Source organism: Danio rerio, chromosome 12, assembly GCF_052040795.2.
Source record: "Danio rerio strain M-AB ecotype USA chromosome 12, GRCz13ab, whole genome shotgun sequence".
Lineage (NCBI taxonomy): Eukaryota > Metazoa > Chordata > Actinopteri > Cypriniformes > Danionidae > Danio > Danio rerio.
In genome coordinates, this window is record NC_141032.1 from 45,224,216 (window position 1) to 45,240,560 (window position 16,345).

Sequence of the window (16,345 nt, forward strand, 5' to 3'; positions counted from 1 at the left end):
ATGTCAGAAAATTTGCATATTTCCAGGTAACCCATGCTAATGCACACTGGAAAGGAACGAGATCACGACACCAACCTTGTTTATGGCCATTCCACACATTATCATCCTCTGAAGTAGGGTTGGGTCAATAGACGATACCATCGTCCATCGCCGATAGCCAATAGACAACACAATGCTAAGCCGGCATCGCCGATCCTCTGCCCCGCCCCCATCGCAAATCTGCTCATGAAAAATACACACTTAGGCCCCGTTTACACTAATACGTCTTAGTGTTAAAATGGGTTTTTACCTACCGTGTTTTACCTAGCATTTCTGAACAGCCTCTGAGTCTGGCTGGCTGAAATTTAAAGTCTGTGTGCATATATTGAAATAACTTTATCAACTTAATTGTGTGTAACCCAGCATTTTTTTTACAGTGTACACAGCAAAAAAAAATACTGGGTTCAACATAATTTGTACACGAATGAATTAGGTGAACATATTAATATTTACAAATTTAAGTGGATTGAACATCAAACAATTGTCACCAAAAAACTTGTAACAAATGGGTTATTTTGAGGCTCTCATGACCTTAAGGTTAAATCACACATTTCTCCAAATTTCAGGAGGTAAAATATTGACCCTTAAGCATGATCAAATAACCAGAGAAGGGTCTCCGGACCTTAAGGGTAACTCTCTCCAAATTTCAGGAGGTAGAACATTGACTCTAGATAATCATGCTGACACTACAAACCTCAAATGTGTGCTTTGCAATCAGAAATAATGTGCACCTAGCTGAGAGAGAAGGTGGACCTGATCAACCCACAGAACAGCACTTTGATTTATAAAGCCAATCGCAGCCCTTTCTGTTGAGCAGGTAAGACCTTGCCTGTTAGCACTCAAAAAGCTAGCGGGATAATATTTACACTAGTTTATTTGCTATAAATACTTGTGCTGTCTTCTGTGCATGCACTGGAGTTTTGTTTGATACATTCTGAAAGAGGGTTTTCTTTGAGCAGGTCAAATTAAAGGTACAGTTCATATATTTTACTGCTGTATTAAACAACATTTTTTTTTTACAAATAATATATAAAATTGTAATATATTTATAGATTTTAATAGATAAAAAATGATCTTGAGTTGTGAGGAAAAAATCTAGTTATGAATGGAAAGCATTATCAATGCACCGAGATGTTGAATTGAACGGAATCAATGGCATAATACATTCATACCCCTGATGATTCATACCCTACTCAATACAGTTATAGACCTTTTTCTTGGCTGCTGCATGGAAGACACCATTGTTACCAGCGTCTTCTGTTAGAATGTTTAGAACTTCCGTTTACAAATGGTAATTTGCGATTCAAAAATGGGTTTCAATAGCGTTTCGAGTGGATTACGGAGTGTTTTTGTGACACACAAATTTGAAAGGTGTGTGAGTTAAAGCTGTTATAATCTAAAAGATCTGCGGTTCAAGCACGAGATAAAAACATAATCATAAGCCATGTTTCTTTTCGTTCTGCTTAATCACATGTCCCCAAAAAACATATTTAAAATAAACAAAACAATATGAGGTCTTTTGACTGCTTTCTTTAATAATTACGTTACACAATACTTGTACTTTTACTTTCAGTACGTCCACTTAAGTATGGTGCTTAAAGAGCACTTCAACGTCTACTCAAGTCACTTTTTTGATAGAGCACTTGTACTTTTACTTATGTCTGGGTCTCTAGTACTTTATACATCTCTGCTGGTAAGCAAACAGTAGATGATTGCCAATATCTATTAGTATTTTTTTTTTGAACAGCCAAATTCAGTGGCTAACATCAACTGTGTGATCGCCAGAATACTTTAAAATGTATTATTTCATGTTCAGCAGAAGAGATTGACCGCCACTAAATACAGTAAACTTTCACATTTGGATGAAATATCCCTTTTATCCCTTGCATTGAAATGTTTACTTCAGTGTTATGCAAAACGGGCACTTCTTTTCATATTCAGTTTTATGAGCGTCCGTGTCTAACAACAGCATGTCCAGGAGTTTAGCCGAGTCAGTCCCCTGTGAGCGCGGCACAGAATGTGGATTAACCTTTTCCCGGTTTAGATTTTCATGTTGTAAATGAACATGCCCTCCTCTGACTCAAAGGAGCCACCGAGCGTGCGTTGACGTTTTGACGGCAGCCGTGTCATTGTGAATGCAGCCTGTCGCTGTGTTGGACAGTAATTGATAAAGTCTGGAGTGGAAGGTGAAGAGACGTCTCAGCAGGAAAGAGCGTGACGAGAGCTGTTGATCTGGCCCACGTGTCATCTTACATTACACGCCTTAAACAGCCACCGACACTCCCCCTGTTTAGAGCTGCTCTCGCATGGACATTAATATTAATATTGAAAAAAAAAAACGGCGGTGAATCCCTGCACACTGACAGAAGAGAGCATGTGAGAACTGTGGGAGATTTCTGTTCAAGTTCTCACTCAAACGTAGACTTCACAGCACTGAAGGTGTTTCGCTTAAGTTTGAGTGACAGGAAAGTTTTTAGAAGACGTCCCCAGGTTCGTGACTTCACGGTGCTTCACAGTTTGGGGAAGTTTTGTTTCTTGAAGTTGGCTATGTTTGCATGCAGGGGTTTTGGAGGAATGTAGGACTACTTTTTGATTACTTTTGAACTACATTTGTCCTAACTTTGCTGATTTGCATTGTTAATATTATCGTATTATTATTACTACTATTATTCATTCATTCAATTTATTTCGGCTTAGTCTCTAATTCAGAGGTCACCACAGCGGAATGAACTGCTAACTATTCTGGCATATGTTTTACACAGCGGATGCACTTCCAGCCACAACCCAGAACTGGGAAACATCCATACACATTCATTCACACACTCATACACTGCGGCCATTTTAGTTTATTTAATTCGCTTACAGTATATCGCATGTCTTTAGACTGTGGGGGAAACAAACGTAGATATGGTTATATGTAGATATAGGTTTCTGAAGAACACAAAAGAAGCTACCAGTAGGCATGGCCACAAGATGCTAACCATTGCACAACAAAGCTGAACGTTTGGACATGCGAAAGAAAGGTATAAGTTATACGAAAAGTATGAAAATGTTAAAGAGCACCTATTTTACCCCTTTTTCAAGATTTAACATGCAGCCTGTGTCTAAAGTTTCAGCTCAAAACACCCATTAGATTATTTATTAGACCTTTCAGAATATTGGTTTTTATGCTCTGAGCACAATGCAGCTGTTTTTGTGGCCTGTGCCTTTAATGGTAGTTCTCCCTGCCCACTGTTCCCACGTGCCTGCCAGAGTGTGCCTCAATCTCCACCATGGCTGCGTCAGATAAACAGCACAGTGACAGACATGAAGGAAGCAGATCTCATGTAAAGCTGAGAAATACTACAGTTAGAACTTTCCCAATGATTATTTGATGTATTTGTTGTGGAGTTAATTCAAGCTTTTCTGCAACGATGAGTCGCAAATAATGTCATTACTAAGTTCACACACACATACAGACACACATAGCGAATGGAAAAACACACACACAGTGTGTGCGTTTAATTTTGCACTGTTTTTGCATGGCACATCTGACAGGATACACGTTAACATTCACTGCTCTAGGGATATTCTTTATATTAAATGTACAAAATAAACCTTATTTAACGTCCACAAACCGGGATTGAAGCGTCTTTTTAAATTGTACTGACATGCGGCTGTGGTGAGGAAGTAAGGACGGCAAAATCGATGTAATTCATTATAAACATGCACCGCTTTAAAAACATTTTAAACTTGTAAAACTCATTCTGATCACATTTGATGATGATTGATGATCACAAAGAGCTGAACAGGTCTTTTAATCCAAGTTGCTTTGTGCAAGTCCTGCTTGTTGATAAAATTATATATGTGCTAATATGGAGACATGTTAATACATGGCTGTCAATCAATTCGGTGGGCGGGGAAACCGCACTCCTATGTCACATTGCAGTAGACCTCAAAATGGGAGGGATTTGGATCCTATTTTACCATCAGGCAATTTAAAAAAGAAGGCTTATTGTCTTTATATCACTCCAATTTGACAGTGGACACACTATACCTACACACAGTTCTGTAAAAACAGCTTACAAAAGATGCTTTTCATCATAGGTGCCCTTTAATAGAGAAAATAGTGTAGTGAGTAGTTTTACAGCCACAAAACATCTATAATAATTGTAAAAATATAAAGCAGGCTACTTCACAGATTTCTCATCAGTTTTCATTCATCTTCTCATCAGTGACATGCATCTAAACAGCCTCTGGGTCAATGCATGTAAAGATTTTGGACATCTTGGGACACTTTCAATGCTTCCAAACAGTTTGCTGAAATTATAAAGCGTCCATGTCTTGAGGTAGTTCATTATGGTGCTATTTACCTTCTATGTGCAAATTAATTGGACAGGAATCACAGGACTGATTATTCTAATCCCCATAGACACGAACAAATAAAGTAATGACTGCAGGTTAAAGGAAAATAGTGGAGTAAAAGTACGGTCCCACTTTATATTAAGTGGCCTTAACTAATATGTAATTACACAGGAATTGATAGTTTGTTACAATGTACTTATTGTGTAAATACAAGTATTTACTGTGTACTTGTGCTTGATTACATTTATGTAATTACATCTGTAATTAACTTTTGTATTTACATTTGTAAATACACTGTTTACCATCCCTTACACCCTGACCCACCCGTAAACCTACCCATGCCACCAAACCTGTCCATAACCCAACCTCTATCCTAACTCAAAAGCACCCCAAGTGTTCTCAAATACATTATAAACACAGTAAGTACATTGTATTTATTTTTTTTGATGTAGGTATATAGTAGTTAAGGAACATAATATAAAGTGGGACCAAAAGTACTAATACAGCACTAAAATGTAGCAGAGGGAAAGTAAAGTTACACATTTTTACTACTTAGTAAATTACAATCTTTTTGAGAAAAACTACTTAGTTACAGTAATTTGAGTATTTGTAATTGTTACTTTACACCACTGATGCCTACACAGAAAAAAACAAAAAAGTGTTTCGCTATTTTGGTGAAAACTTAACTTTTTTCATGGCAAGGTTGACATTTGTATGGAATTGCGCAAATAAAAATTGGAAACTCTTGCTTTAAACAAGCCAAAGAACTTCATCAAGCATCTCAAGCACCTATACAGAATCACCAACAACTTTCTATAACATCCAAAGACCTCCTCTGAAAAAAAGGTGGTTGAAATACAGTCCTAAACAGCTGCAAAGAGCCTTCATTATTAATATGATCACGGCCTATAAGGTTTTCCCACCTCTGCAGGCCGGTATACAGGTCTGCAGTAGAGGTAACTGATCCCTGCAGAGTTGCCTTCGTCTCATGAGGTTAAAATCATTTCGCTGCACGGCTCTGGAAATTGCCTCTCACTTAGACAACTTCAGGTGGGGTAGAGCCCAGTAATCTGCTGCACTTAATGAAAAGTTTAAAACAGTGGGTGAAGGGTCAGGACCTCCCAGCCTGCTGGAGTTCCAGTGTAAATTGTCTGAATTAACCGCGAGTATACGGTCTGAAATCGTATCCCTGCGAGGAGCAGAACATGCAGTAAAGGCGTTACAGCTCGTTAACTTCCCCCTCAAAACAGATTATCCCACTACTGCCCATCGGGGAACTGGCGGGGTCCGATTGGCCAAGAGCGCGTTCGTCTGTATTGATCAGGCCAAACCAATCGTGCGGCTTTATGTCCACCGTTATGGCAAATATTTATGGAGGACACATTAGCCAATCATTGAGCAGCGATAATAGGGGAGAGAGTGCAGCTGGGGCATGATCTCATCGGACCAAAATTGGTTGAAGGGTCATTTATACGACAACCTAAACCAGCTGTCGGTCTGCAACTCAATACATGCTCTGGAAACTTTAAAGTAAACTCATTCAAACAGGTGCTCGGGCTGCTCGGATGAAAACTACACATGTCGTTCTGGCTTTAATAGTTGCTCCGACCCTTATTTATATCGTAATATCCATAATGTATCTCTAACAAGCAGTCGTTACCCAGAATCCCCCCCACTCGCGTCTTGTCATCTACATGAAGGGCCGGCTTTTGAAAGATCTTTGCATTAAGTCAGCGTGGCCTCTAATGATTAGCGTGAGCGGGGAGCTTTCATTTCCCCGGTCGGGGAAGATCACAGGGGACGAATCGCAACACCCTTCTCTCCCTCTGCGCCGAAAAAAAAAAGGAGGTGATTAAAAACTTAGCGGTGAATTGGACCATCAGAAGCCTTTTAAGAACCTGCTCTCTCCTCCTCTCTTCTCACTGAGAGGAGCTACCTGGGTCTTTTACGGGAGGATACATCTTTAATGAGGATGAGGGAGAGTTAATCATTTTCACAGTCGCCAACCCTACATTCATTCCCCACAATCCACCCATTTGCACTTGACATACTCCATCCATTCCGGTCCTCAAAGCCCCATTTTGAGGCCCAATTTAAATGTATATTTCATTACGGATGCATAGCTCGTGCTGGGTCACGTCATATATAGATGTTCAAATTATGAGTCTTCTCTTCAAGCACATTTTGATTTCAGCAGATCTGAAGGTAGTAGCACATGAAACAGCCCATATAAAACGGCTCCCAGGAATGACAGAAATGTGGGAAAGCATACGATTGTATGAATAAAAGGATGCATTCTAGGGAGAGTTTGAAAAAATAAAAAAAAAACTATTTTATATTGTGGCCCATTTAAACTGAGTGGTGCGATACGGTACAGGTCACCTTTATCAGGCATTAATAAATGAACATATATGAACACATGCAGCATATGTGACCTCTGTTAGAGAATAATTCCGTCATTCCGAGTTCATAATAGTCCAAAAGGCTATGATAATAGTTAAACATGGCAGTTTAATCATGTTTAAGGTTGCTGAAAGAATCATTGGCTTCTTTGTTTGTGTGTCCGTTTCTGAAAAGATGTCAGAAGCACTTCAATGATCACGGGCACTTTATTATAATCAGCTCAAGAAATTCGTTATTTCAATTGTAGACACGCACGTGAGCTCTCTGGAGAAAGTGAAACCTCTCACGCTTTAGACGGCCTTGTAGACAACGACGGAGCACAGAGGAGATTCTGCTCGGCTTCTTGGCTATGTGGCTGTACATCAAGAAAATTGAAGTTCGGGTAGACCATGGCTCATTATTATATGTATATATTATTAAGGTGTAATGTCTCGGCTGTATATTTAAAAGTGGCTCTTCCTTTGTTTTCATTCTCTGGGCTTGCGCACGAGCTGGTGACGCATCTCTGTATACCAATAGCTTTCAGCTGCGTGGTACACTTTTGTTGTGCTAAGTACCCTTTGGAAAGGTCACTCAAAAAGTGGTATGGTTCACTTTTTGGTACCTTTTGACAGTTGAAATGGCCATAAAAGCATACTGAACGGTACCACTTATATTACACATGAGCTGCATTTATTTGATCATACATATAGTCCAAATTGGTAATCATTTAAAATGTATTTAATATAACTTCATTTTGTATTTGCTTGCAGCTGAAAGGGCATCCGCTAGGTAAAACATGTGCTGGATTAGTTGGCGGTTCATTCCGCTGTGGCAACACTGATTAATAAAGGGAGCATGCCGAAAAGAAAAATAATAAATTAATAAATATGGGTTTTGTTCATATTTGACCCAATGTTGGGTTACTTTAACCCCACGTTTTTATTTATGTGTTTATTTATGCGTTTAACTAATTTGTGCTGTATGGAAATTGCTTTTAATGATTTTATGATGTACTTAAATGACATTTGTATGGCACTTTTTTTCTCAATACTAATTCAGGGAGGCTTAGCACGTAAAAAAATAAATAAAGTACTGAATGTAGTTTCTTTGCTACTATTCGGTTTATTTATATTGAATTTTAAAAATCCACTAAATGTTGGGTTTGTTCATATTTGACCCAATGTTGGGTTACAGCTGGGACTGCACGATGCAGGAAAAATCTACATTGCGATTTTTTTTTCTTTTTGCGATAGAAATAGCGATATGAATACAATTTATATATATACAAGTTAGAGCAAACGAATGAATGAATTAAATCAATCTTACTTAGTCCAAACTTTTGAACAGTAATGCATAGCACAAATACATTTTATGGTCTAAATTAGTGGTCCCCAACCCCCGGGCCATGGATCGGTACCGGTTCATGGATCAATTGATACCGGGGCCGCACAAGAAATCATTAATTATTTTGGTTTTATTTATTATCGAAGTCTGAACAATCTTTTATAAAAAATAAAAAAAAATTAAAATAATTCTCTCGGTTACATCTCAGTCATTTGAGTGCCAAAATATATAACCCACAAGCTAGCAAAATAAGTAAGAAACCGACATGTTTGGACAGTTTCTTTGCGAAGTGGAAAAGTCCCAGTGAAGGATCCACAAACTGAAAAGAAATAGAGCTGCAACCCATTTGACAACAAATCAGATAAATCCAGCATGCCTGTACAAGATCACTTGCTGGACATCGCATGACAGCGGCCATTCACAAATGCATATTTTCTACATGCAAGTTTGTTATCTTCAATGGAGGCACGCGACTTGAAAGCGTTCTTGCAGGACTCCCAGAGTTGATCAAGATTCTTTGGATTCATCTTCAATGCCTCCTTCATCTTACCCCAGACATGCTCAATAATGTTCATGTCTGGTGACTGGGCTGGCCAGTCCTGGAGCACCTTGACCTTCTTTGCTTTCAAGATCTTTGTGGAGATTGAAGTGTGAGAAGGGGCAATTCTCCTGCTATAGAATTAGCAAATAGAATTGTAAGAAAAATGATTTGTGGTACACTCCCATTCACTATGCTCTAAGTTTACCCAACTATGACAACTTCCGCTACCAAGAAACCCATAAATGTAAAAAGGACCCATTGGAGGTGTGGAAATGATACCTGTAGGAAAAAGTGGAAAATAATACAATTTGACTGTAGTTAATGGGGTCAAATCAAAATTCCCTTAATTTTTTGACATAAAAGAGGTTGTTGTACTATATACTCTTTCTAAACCATAAGAGTTGGTCAGCAAAGGTCCACTGCCAGATGTCATTTAAACATGACAGCGTTCAATAGACTTCTCTGATAACAGAGATTTAGCTTTGTTGCTTCTAGAGTGTCAGAAGTTGTTGACTCTCCAAGCATGGCAGTGTTAGATCTGTTGGTGACTGTTAGTGAATCACTCCTTGTTTACATATGTAAAACAAGCCCACCTAATTGTGCAGTCCAATATTCCCACTCACAGACTGTTGTTTGGTCATTCGAATAAGCAAGTTTAATGCCACTGGTTTGTTATGAGTTCATGAAAGAATTTGACATATAAACCAGTCAATACATCTGATTAGTTTTATTTATTTTTTTAAATCAACTTGATCAAAAACTGAAACTTGAGATATATTCACACATATACAACCGAGAAAAGATAACATTACAAAACATATGATTAAACCACCGCAATCTCATGGCAATTTGTAAGTTTTTGATTTAGTGGCTAATTCGTATAACTTCGTACATTATAAATTGTACAATTTAGTACGATTTGCTAATCACCGAATGACGGTTGGCGTTAGGGATGGGGTTGGGTGCCACACCTCCATTATAAAATCGTACATTTTCGTACAACTGAACGAATTTGTGCGAATTAGCCACTAAACTGACAAAACATAAAATACTTAAGTTTCCTCGTGAGATCACGCTGGATCAAACATGTTTTGCATTATCGTCAACCTGATTTCACCAAGTAAGACATGATCCTGGATTAACATAAATGTTGATCCTGGAACAACATTCCAATTAGCCAATCAGAATTAAGGGATGCATTTACTGTTTATGTTAGGTTTAGGGCCCCTGCACACTGGGACACTTTTTGCGTCGACGTCTAATGCCTCGAGACAAAATAAAGGGCACCAATGTGATCGTGCACACCAACGTGAGAAACGACAGGCGCAAAACGCGTCACTTAAAAAAAAAAAACGCCTCATGCTTGTTTTTTGTGTTTTGAAGCACCACGTCAAAACCTTCTCCACCAATCAGATTGGTACTTTTGTTCACGTGCACAGAGCTGCTGAAGTTACAGTAAACAGCACTTGGAGGTGCTCAAGCGCAAAACTGTTAATGCGAACGCACATTGAAGAAGATGCCCAGAGGCGATATGAACGTGGAGCTGCTTATTGCACTGGAGAACAATAATCATTTTTTCATTGCTAGAGCTGCTGCTTGAACCATCCGTAACAACAAGCATGTCAACTTTGTCTTCTTCTTCTGTGTTACAAGTGGGTGTCAGAGGCATAAAGTTGTGTAGCGCCATCTAACCTCAAGGAGTGATTATGCATACTCTTCTGTTCTACGCCAGTGAAAATCTCTTGGGTTTGAATTCAGAAAAACGTATGAAAAATGCTGACAATAAACGCAAAAGAAAAGCGTCTCTGTGTGTACGAGCCTTTAGGCTTAATTTTAGGTTTATGCACTTTTACATGATTGTTACCAAACTACTGTATTATTCTCTTCTGATTTTGGAAATGGTTTATAGTTATGGTTGTGTTTAGGGGTAGAGAATAGGTATGGATTACAATTACGAACAAAATTGATGTTCCAGGCTCAACATGGATGTTAATTCAGCATCGCATAATACTGGCCAAAATCAAGACGTGCTTCTGATTATATACATGAAATGTGCTTCATTTGCTATATGATTAAAGGTCAGAGCTCTCTTATTCATTAAAAAGTTCTTACTGATCAAATCTAGAATGATTGAGATAAGAATAAGGTTCAGCAAGTCAGAAGTAGGCCAACAAATAGTCTCGTCTTGGAGCTCTCTTAATCATATGGCGTTCTCTTTATCATGGTTTGGGGTTACATTCAGTATGGGGGCATGCAAGAGATTTGCAGAGTGGATGGCAACATCAATAACCTGAGGTATCAAGACATTTGTGCTGCCCATTACATTACAAACCACAGGAGAGGGCAAATTCTTCAGCAGGATAGCGCTCCTTCTCATACTTCAGTCTCCACATCAAAGTTCCTGAAAGCAAAGAAGATGCTCCAGGATTAGCCAGCCCAGTCACCAGACATGAACATTATTGAGCATGTCTGGGGTGAGATGAAGGAGGAGGCATTGAAGATGAATCTAAAGAATCTTGATGAACTCTGGGAGTACTGCAGGAACGCTTTATTTTGCCATTCCAGATGTATGGATGCAGTCCTCCAAGCTCATGGGAGTCATACACACTATTAATTATTTTTCCACTGCACCATGAATTTATATTCTATAAAGTCACCTGTACGTTATTTCTAAGGTGACAAGATTTTTGTCTAAGCAAAGTCAGACCTTACTGTCCTAGTTAAATAATTAAAAATCAAGGCATAATCATATTTTATTTTGGTAAAACAAGTTTAATCTAGAGGTCTTTACCTTTCATATAAGTCAAATGATCAACTAAAAGCTATTTTTTGTTGTTTCTAAAACTCGGATAGATGACAAGACTTTTGTCAGGTTGTGTACATTGTCACACAAAGGCATTTTTAGGGTGTGTGAAAAAAAAAAAATAAATGATGGCTCAGCCGACGTAGCACTATGGTGCAAGGTGCGTTTATTTACAGTGCAAAAGTGTCCAATCCAAAAAAAATCCCAAAATAAAGTAGACAAAAAATTAAATAAATGAATAAATAAATAATAAATATAATAAAAAAAATTATATATATATATATATATATATATATATATATATATATATATATATATATATATATATATATATATATATATATATAACAAAAAAAAAACAACAAAACAAACAAAGACAATAAAGTAACAAAATAATTATATACAAAATATTTGCTCTCCAGAATTTTCCAACCAACCATTCGTCACTACTCACACCTTCTATCTCCTACGACTCCCTCCCTGAACTGAGCATTTTTAGGGTGTGTGAAACAAAAAAAATAAATGATGGCTCAGCCGACGTAGCACTATGGTGCAAGGTGCGTTTATTTACAGTGCAAAAGTGTCCAATCCAAAAAAATCCCAAAATAAAGTAGACAAAAAATTTAATAAATGAATAAATAAATAATAAATATAATAAAAAAATTTATATATATATATATATATATATATATATATATATATATATATATATATATATATATATATATATATATATAAAACAAAAAAAACAACAAAACAAACAAAGACAATAAAGTAACAAAATAATTATATACAAAATATTTGCTCTCCAGAACTTTCCAACCAACCATTCGCCACTACTCACACCTTCTATCTCCTACGACTCCCTCCCTGAACTGAGCACGAGTCACTCTATTTATAGTGAGTGACTCTGCCCAGTTTGGATTAAACCATATTGAAGGTAAGTATAAGGTAAGTATGGACATAAACAAATCTTTCAGGTAAGCATTTCACACTTTCATACACTTCATTTGTATTACCATATAGCTTAAAACAAAAATTATTAATCAGCATTTTCACATGTCATGAATAAACTACTTTTTTTCATTGTTTTCCCATTCTTTTCATCCCCCACATAAAACACATAGTCTCCCCTGGGTGCCCGAGCACTCATACATATAGATAAATACATAAATACATATAAATGTTCATACATTTTTTGAAAAGTCAAAATACATAAAAAAATAAGCATTTAAGATGCCGATGACCGTTAAGCATGTCATAACAGTGTTGTGAGAAGGGTCCATAAGCTAGGCGTTTCTAATAGTACACCTAGACAAAAGCTACGCCACTTCTTCATAACCGAAGTCTCCATTAAGCTCTGGTCTCGATGGGACCGGCAGCGTGTGAGCGTGAGGTGCGTTCATAATGTGCCTGTATTCCTCGGTGTGCGGTGTGTGAGTTCAGGAGGTGAGGCTGTGTCTGTAATCTCAGACGGTGAGGGTGAGTCCTGACATGCTCCTTTTTCTGCTCCAGGAGTCACATCATCAGCGAGAGGCTCATTTTGCATACTAACAGGAGAGGAGAGGGAAGTCACACTTGTTCGAGAGGACACACGTGGAAAAACCCACACACCTCCCGGGTTAGCGGCGGATGACCCGCGGTGCAGCAATGTTGCATGAATATACATTTAGATGAATATGAATCTCTGAAGTGCTTTGATATATATCAGCGATGACTTGAAAGCGTACAGTCGTACTCATTGAAGGGAGATTAAGGGCAGGTGGAGACTCCAATTTACTAAAAACAAAAAGAAAAGAAAAACGATGTAGTTGCAAACAATTTATATGGGCTGAATGTTAACAAACAAAGTACATTAAGTAATAAAGTAATATTTAAATTAATTTGTTTAAATGCAGCCCATATAAACTGTTTGCAACCACATACCTTAAAATTGTAAATACAACTAATCAGGTTTTTTTTAAGTGTACAGTAGCCTTATTATTATTATTATTATTATTATTATTATTATTATTATTTTAGAAATGGCTGAGGCAGGGTGAAGTGTGGATAATATCAGCAAAAATTCTATATATATATATATATATATATATATATATATATATATATATATATATATATATATATATATATATATATATATATATATATATATATATATATATATATATTATTTATTTATTTATTTATTTTGAAGATGACTTTGCATTAATAACCAAAAATATTGAAATCATTTTTAACTGTGGACATAAAGAAATATTACAAATGGGTCTAAAATATTATTTTGAAAATGTTTAATTTGTATTAAGTTACATTATTACATGTTGTTCTACTCATTATACTGTGGTTGTTTATTTACACATTCATTTATTTTAATCATCCTTCCATTATTCATTGTCATCTCATTTGTTTTTATTTGTTTTTAAAACAACATTTAAAACTATTTCATTTTAATTACTTATTTAAATTATTTAAATGCAATTTTGGATCATTTATTTATCTGAATAACATTCATATTTTTGTATTAATTTATAGTTATTTATTTATTTGTTTGTTTGTTCTCTGTATGCTAATGTATTTCTAATGTTTCACCTTTATAAAATGTTTGATATTTAAATTTATTTATTTATTTACTTTTATTGCTTTTTATAAAGTTGGAAACCCCTGGATTAAGCAAATAAAACACAATGATTTCCGCAAAAATAAAACCACCACATTAAACTTAATCACCACACTGAAAACTATTGAAGATGCTAAAAATTCAGCACTGCATCACAAAAAATATTTGATAGAATATTACATTGAAGTGTCATGTTATATTTAAATCATAATTCACACTGTGTACTTAATCAAATCAATGTATCCTATTATTAGCATAAGATTGTTTTTAAAACATTGACATCTTACCGGCCACTTTATTAGGCACACCTGTCCAACTGCTCATTAACGCAAATTTATAATCAGCCAATCACATGGCAGCAGAATTTAGGCATGCAGACATAGTCAAGGTGATCTGCTGCAATTCAAACCGAGCATCAGAATGGGGAAGAAATGGTATTTAAGTGACTTTAAATGTAGCATGGTTGTTGGTGCCAAACGGGCTGGTCTGAGTATTTCAGAAATTGCTGATCTACTGGAATTTTCACGCACAACCATCTCTAGGGTTTACAGAGAAATTATCCAGCGAGCTGCAGTTCTGTGGGTGCAAATGCCTTGTTGATGCCAGAGGTCAGAGGAGAATGGCCAGACTGGTTCGAGCTAATAGAAAGGCAACAGTAACTCAAATAACCATAAGGTTTGCAGAAGAGCACAACACGTCCAATGTTGAGGTGGATGGTCTACAGCAGTAGAAGACCAAATCATCTCAGACTGGTTTCCTGAACATGACCATGAGTTCACTGTACTCAAATGGCCTTCACAGTCACCAGATCTCAATTCATTAGAGCACCTTTGGGTTGTGGTGGAACTAGACATTCGCATCATGGATCTGCAGCAACTGCGTGATGCTATCATGTCAATATGGACCAAAACCTCTGAGAAATATTTCCAGTACCTTGTTGAATCTATGCCACGAAGGATTAAGGTAGTTCTGAAGGGAAAAGGGGTCCAACCAGGTACTAGTAAGGTGTGCCTAATAAAGTGGCCGGCGAGTGTATATACATGTACTATGAATCAAATAACTTCAACAATCTCTTAAAACCAGCAGTTGTGATCTCCACGTGTTTACACCAATAAATTATGCAGATTAATAATAATATTGTCCCAAAAGCACCTTCGGCTATGTATGTACAGTAACATTCAGAAAAAAATGTACACAGCTACACATACTGGTTGAATTAAGTTAAACTATCTGCATACCTACAGCTTTGCACACTACGTTTTGAGGTATGTTCATTACTAACGCATGTTCAACAGGCTTCCCATACTGTACATGCAAGCGATCACAGTTTCATAACAAACGAAAGCCTTTAAGCCACCATCTCCGACATGTAGCACTTTACAGAGCACATCAAACCCCGGTAATGGTTTTAATATTTTGCAGCTGGAGGGAATCACTGTATGGAAAAGAGGAATGGAAAAAAAATCCAGCTAATGGCTTTCGGTTTCATTAAGATAGAAACACTCGGCACGTCTTATAATCGGGAGACAATTTGCAAATCATTAAGAGAAAGGAAAGATTACGTTAAAACCTATGGTTAAAACACTGAGGATGAATCCCCATTCCTCGGTGGATTCGTAATCTTTTTTGATAATAGCGATTCAAGGTTGACGCAGACTCAATTGGACAGAGAAACCGGGAATCAGAAAGCAAACACACAACTCTGGCTTTAACAAGAGAAAGAGAGAAGCTGCCACATAATCTCCCATTCAGAGCAGGTACTAATGAAGAATTCCATATATTCTCAAATTTAATTAAAACCCCAAAGATTTCAAATTAGATGCAATTTGAAATGCCTGGGGCAGAAATACATGCACTTGCGTGGCAAGGGTATCAGACTGAAAGTTGATATCGTAATTGGTCTTGATGTATTTTCTGTGTTGCCAGGCCGAGGCGAGGAGCTCATAACCATAGACAAATTCTCAGTAGATTACCTGCTCATTGAGAATGCCATCACTCAGGTCTGCTCTCCTCTAAATTACCCGCCACTAAAGCTCTGTTAGCGAGACGCAGCTGGCCACCAGAACCACACACACACATGCGTTATGCATGCCGCAACCCACTGCACGCAAATACGCTCGGCTGAATATTAAAATATAATTGGCATTCATCCTAAGTAGCTTAAACCGTTTCGATATTTTCTTTTTAAAATGATTTGGAGTCTCTGCAGTCATTATTTTCAAAGAGGCAATTCATAGCCTAATGACAGCAAAGCAAACGCAAAGGTTTA

General features: G+C 37.1%; 1 protein-coding gene across 25 annotated transcripts in view; it reads right to left on the reverse strand.

Moving 5' to 3' along the window:
* The window catches only part of LOC147834572 (uncharacterized), a 274,792-nt gene that overhangs the window by 198,834 nt on the left and 59,613 nt on the right, over window positions 1-16,345 (reverse strand). For 8 of the 25 annotated variants that reach the window (XR_015504598.1, XR_015504606.1, XR_015504604.1 and 5 more), the window contains exon 3: window positions 76-219. The exons of the other annotated variants lie outside the window; for them this stretch is intronic. The gene's annotated coding sequence lies outside the window, so the exon portion shown is untranslated. The remainder of the gene's footprint in view (window positions 1-75; window positions 220-16,345) is intronic. 25 annotated transcript variants of the gene reach the window in all.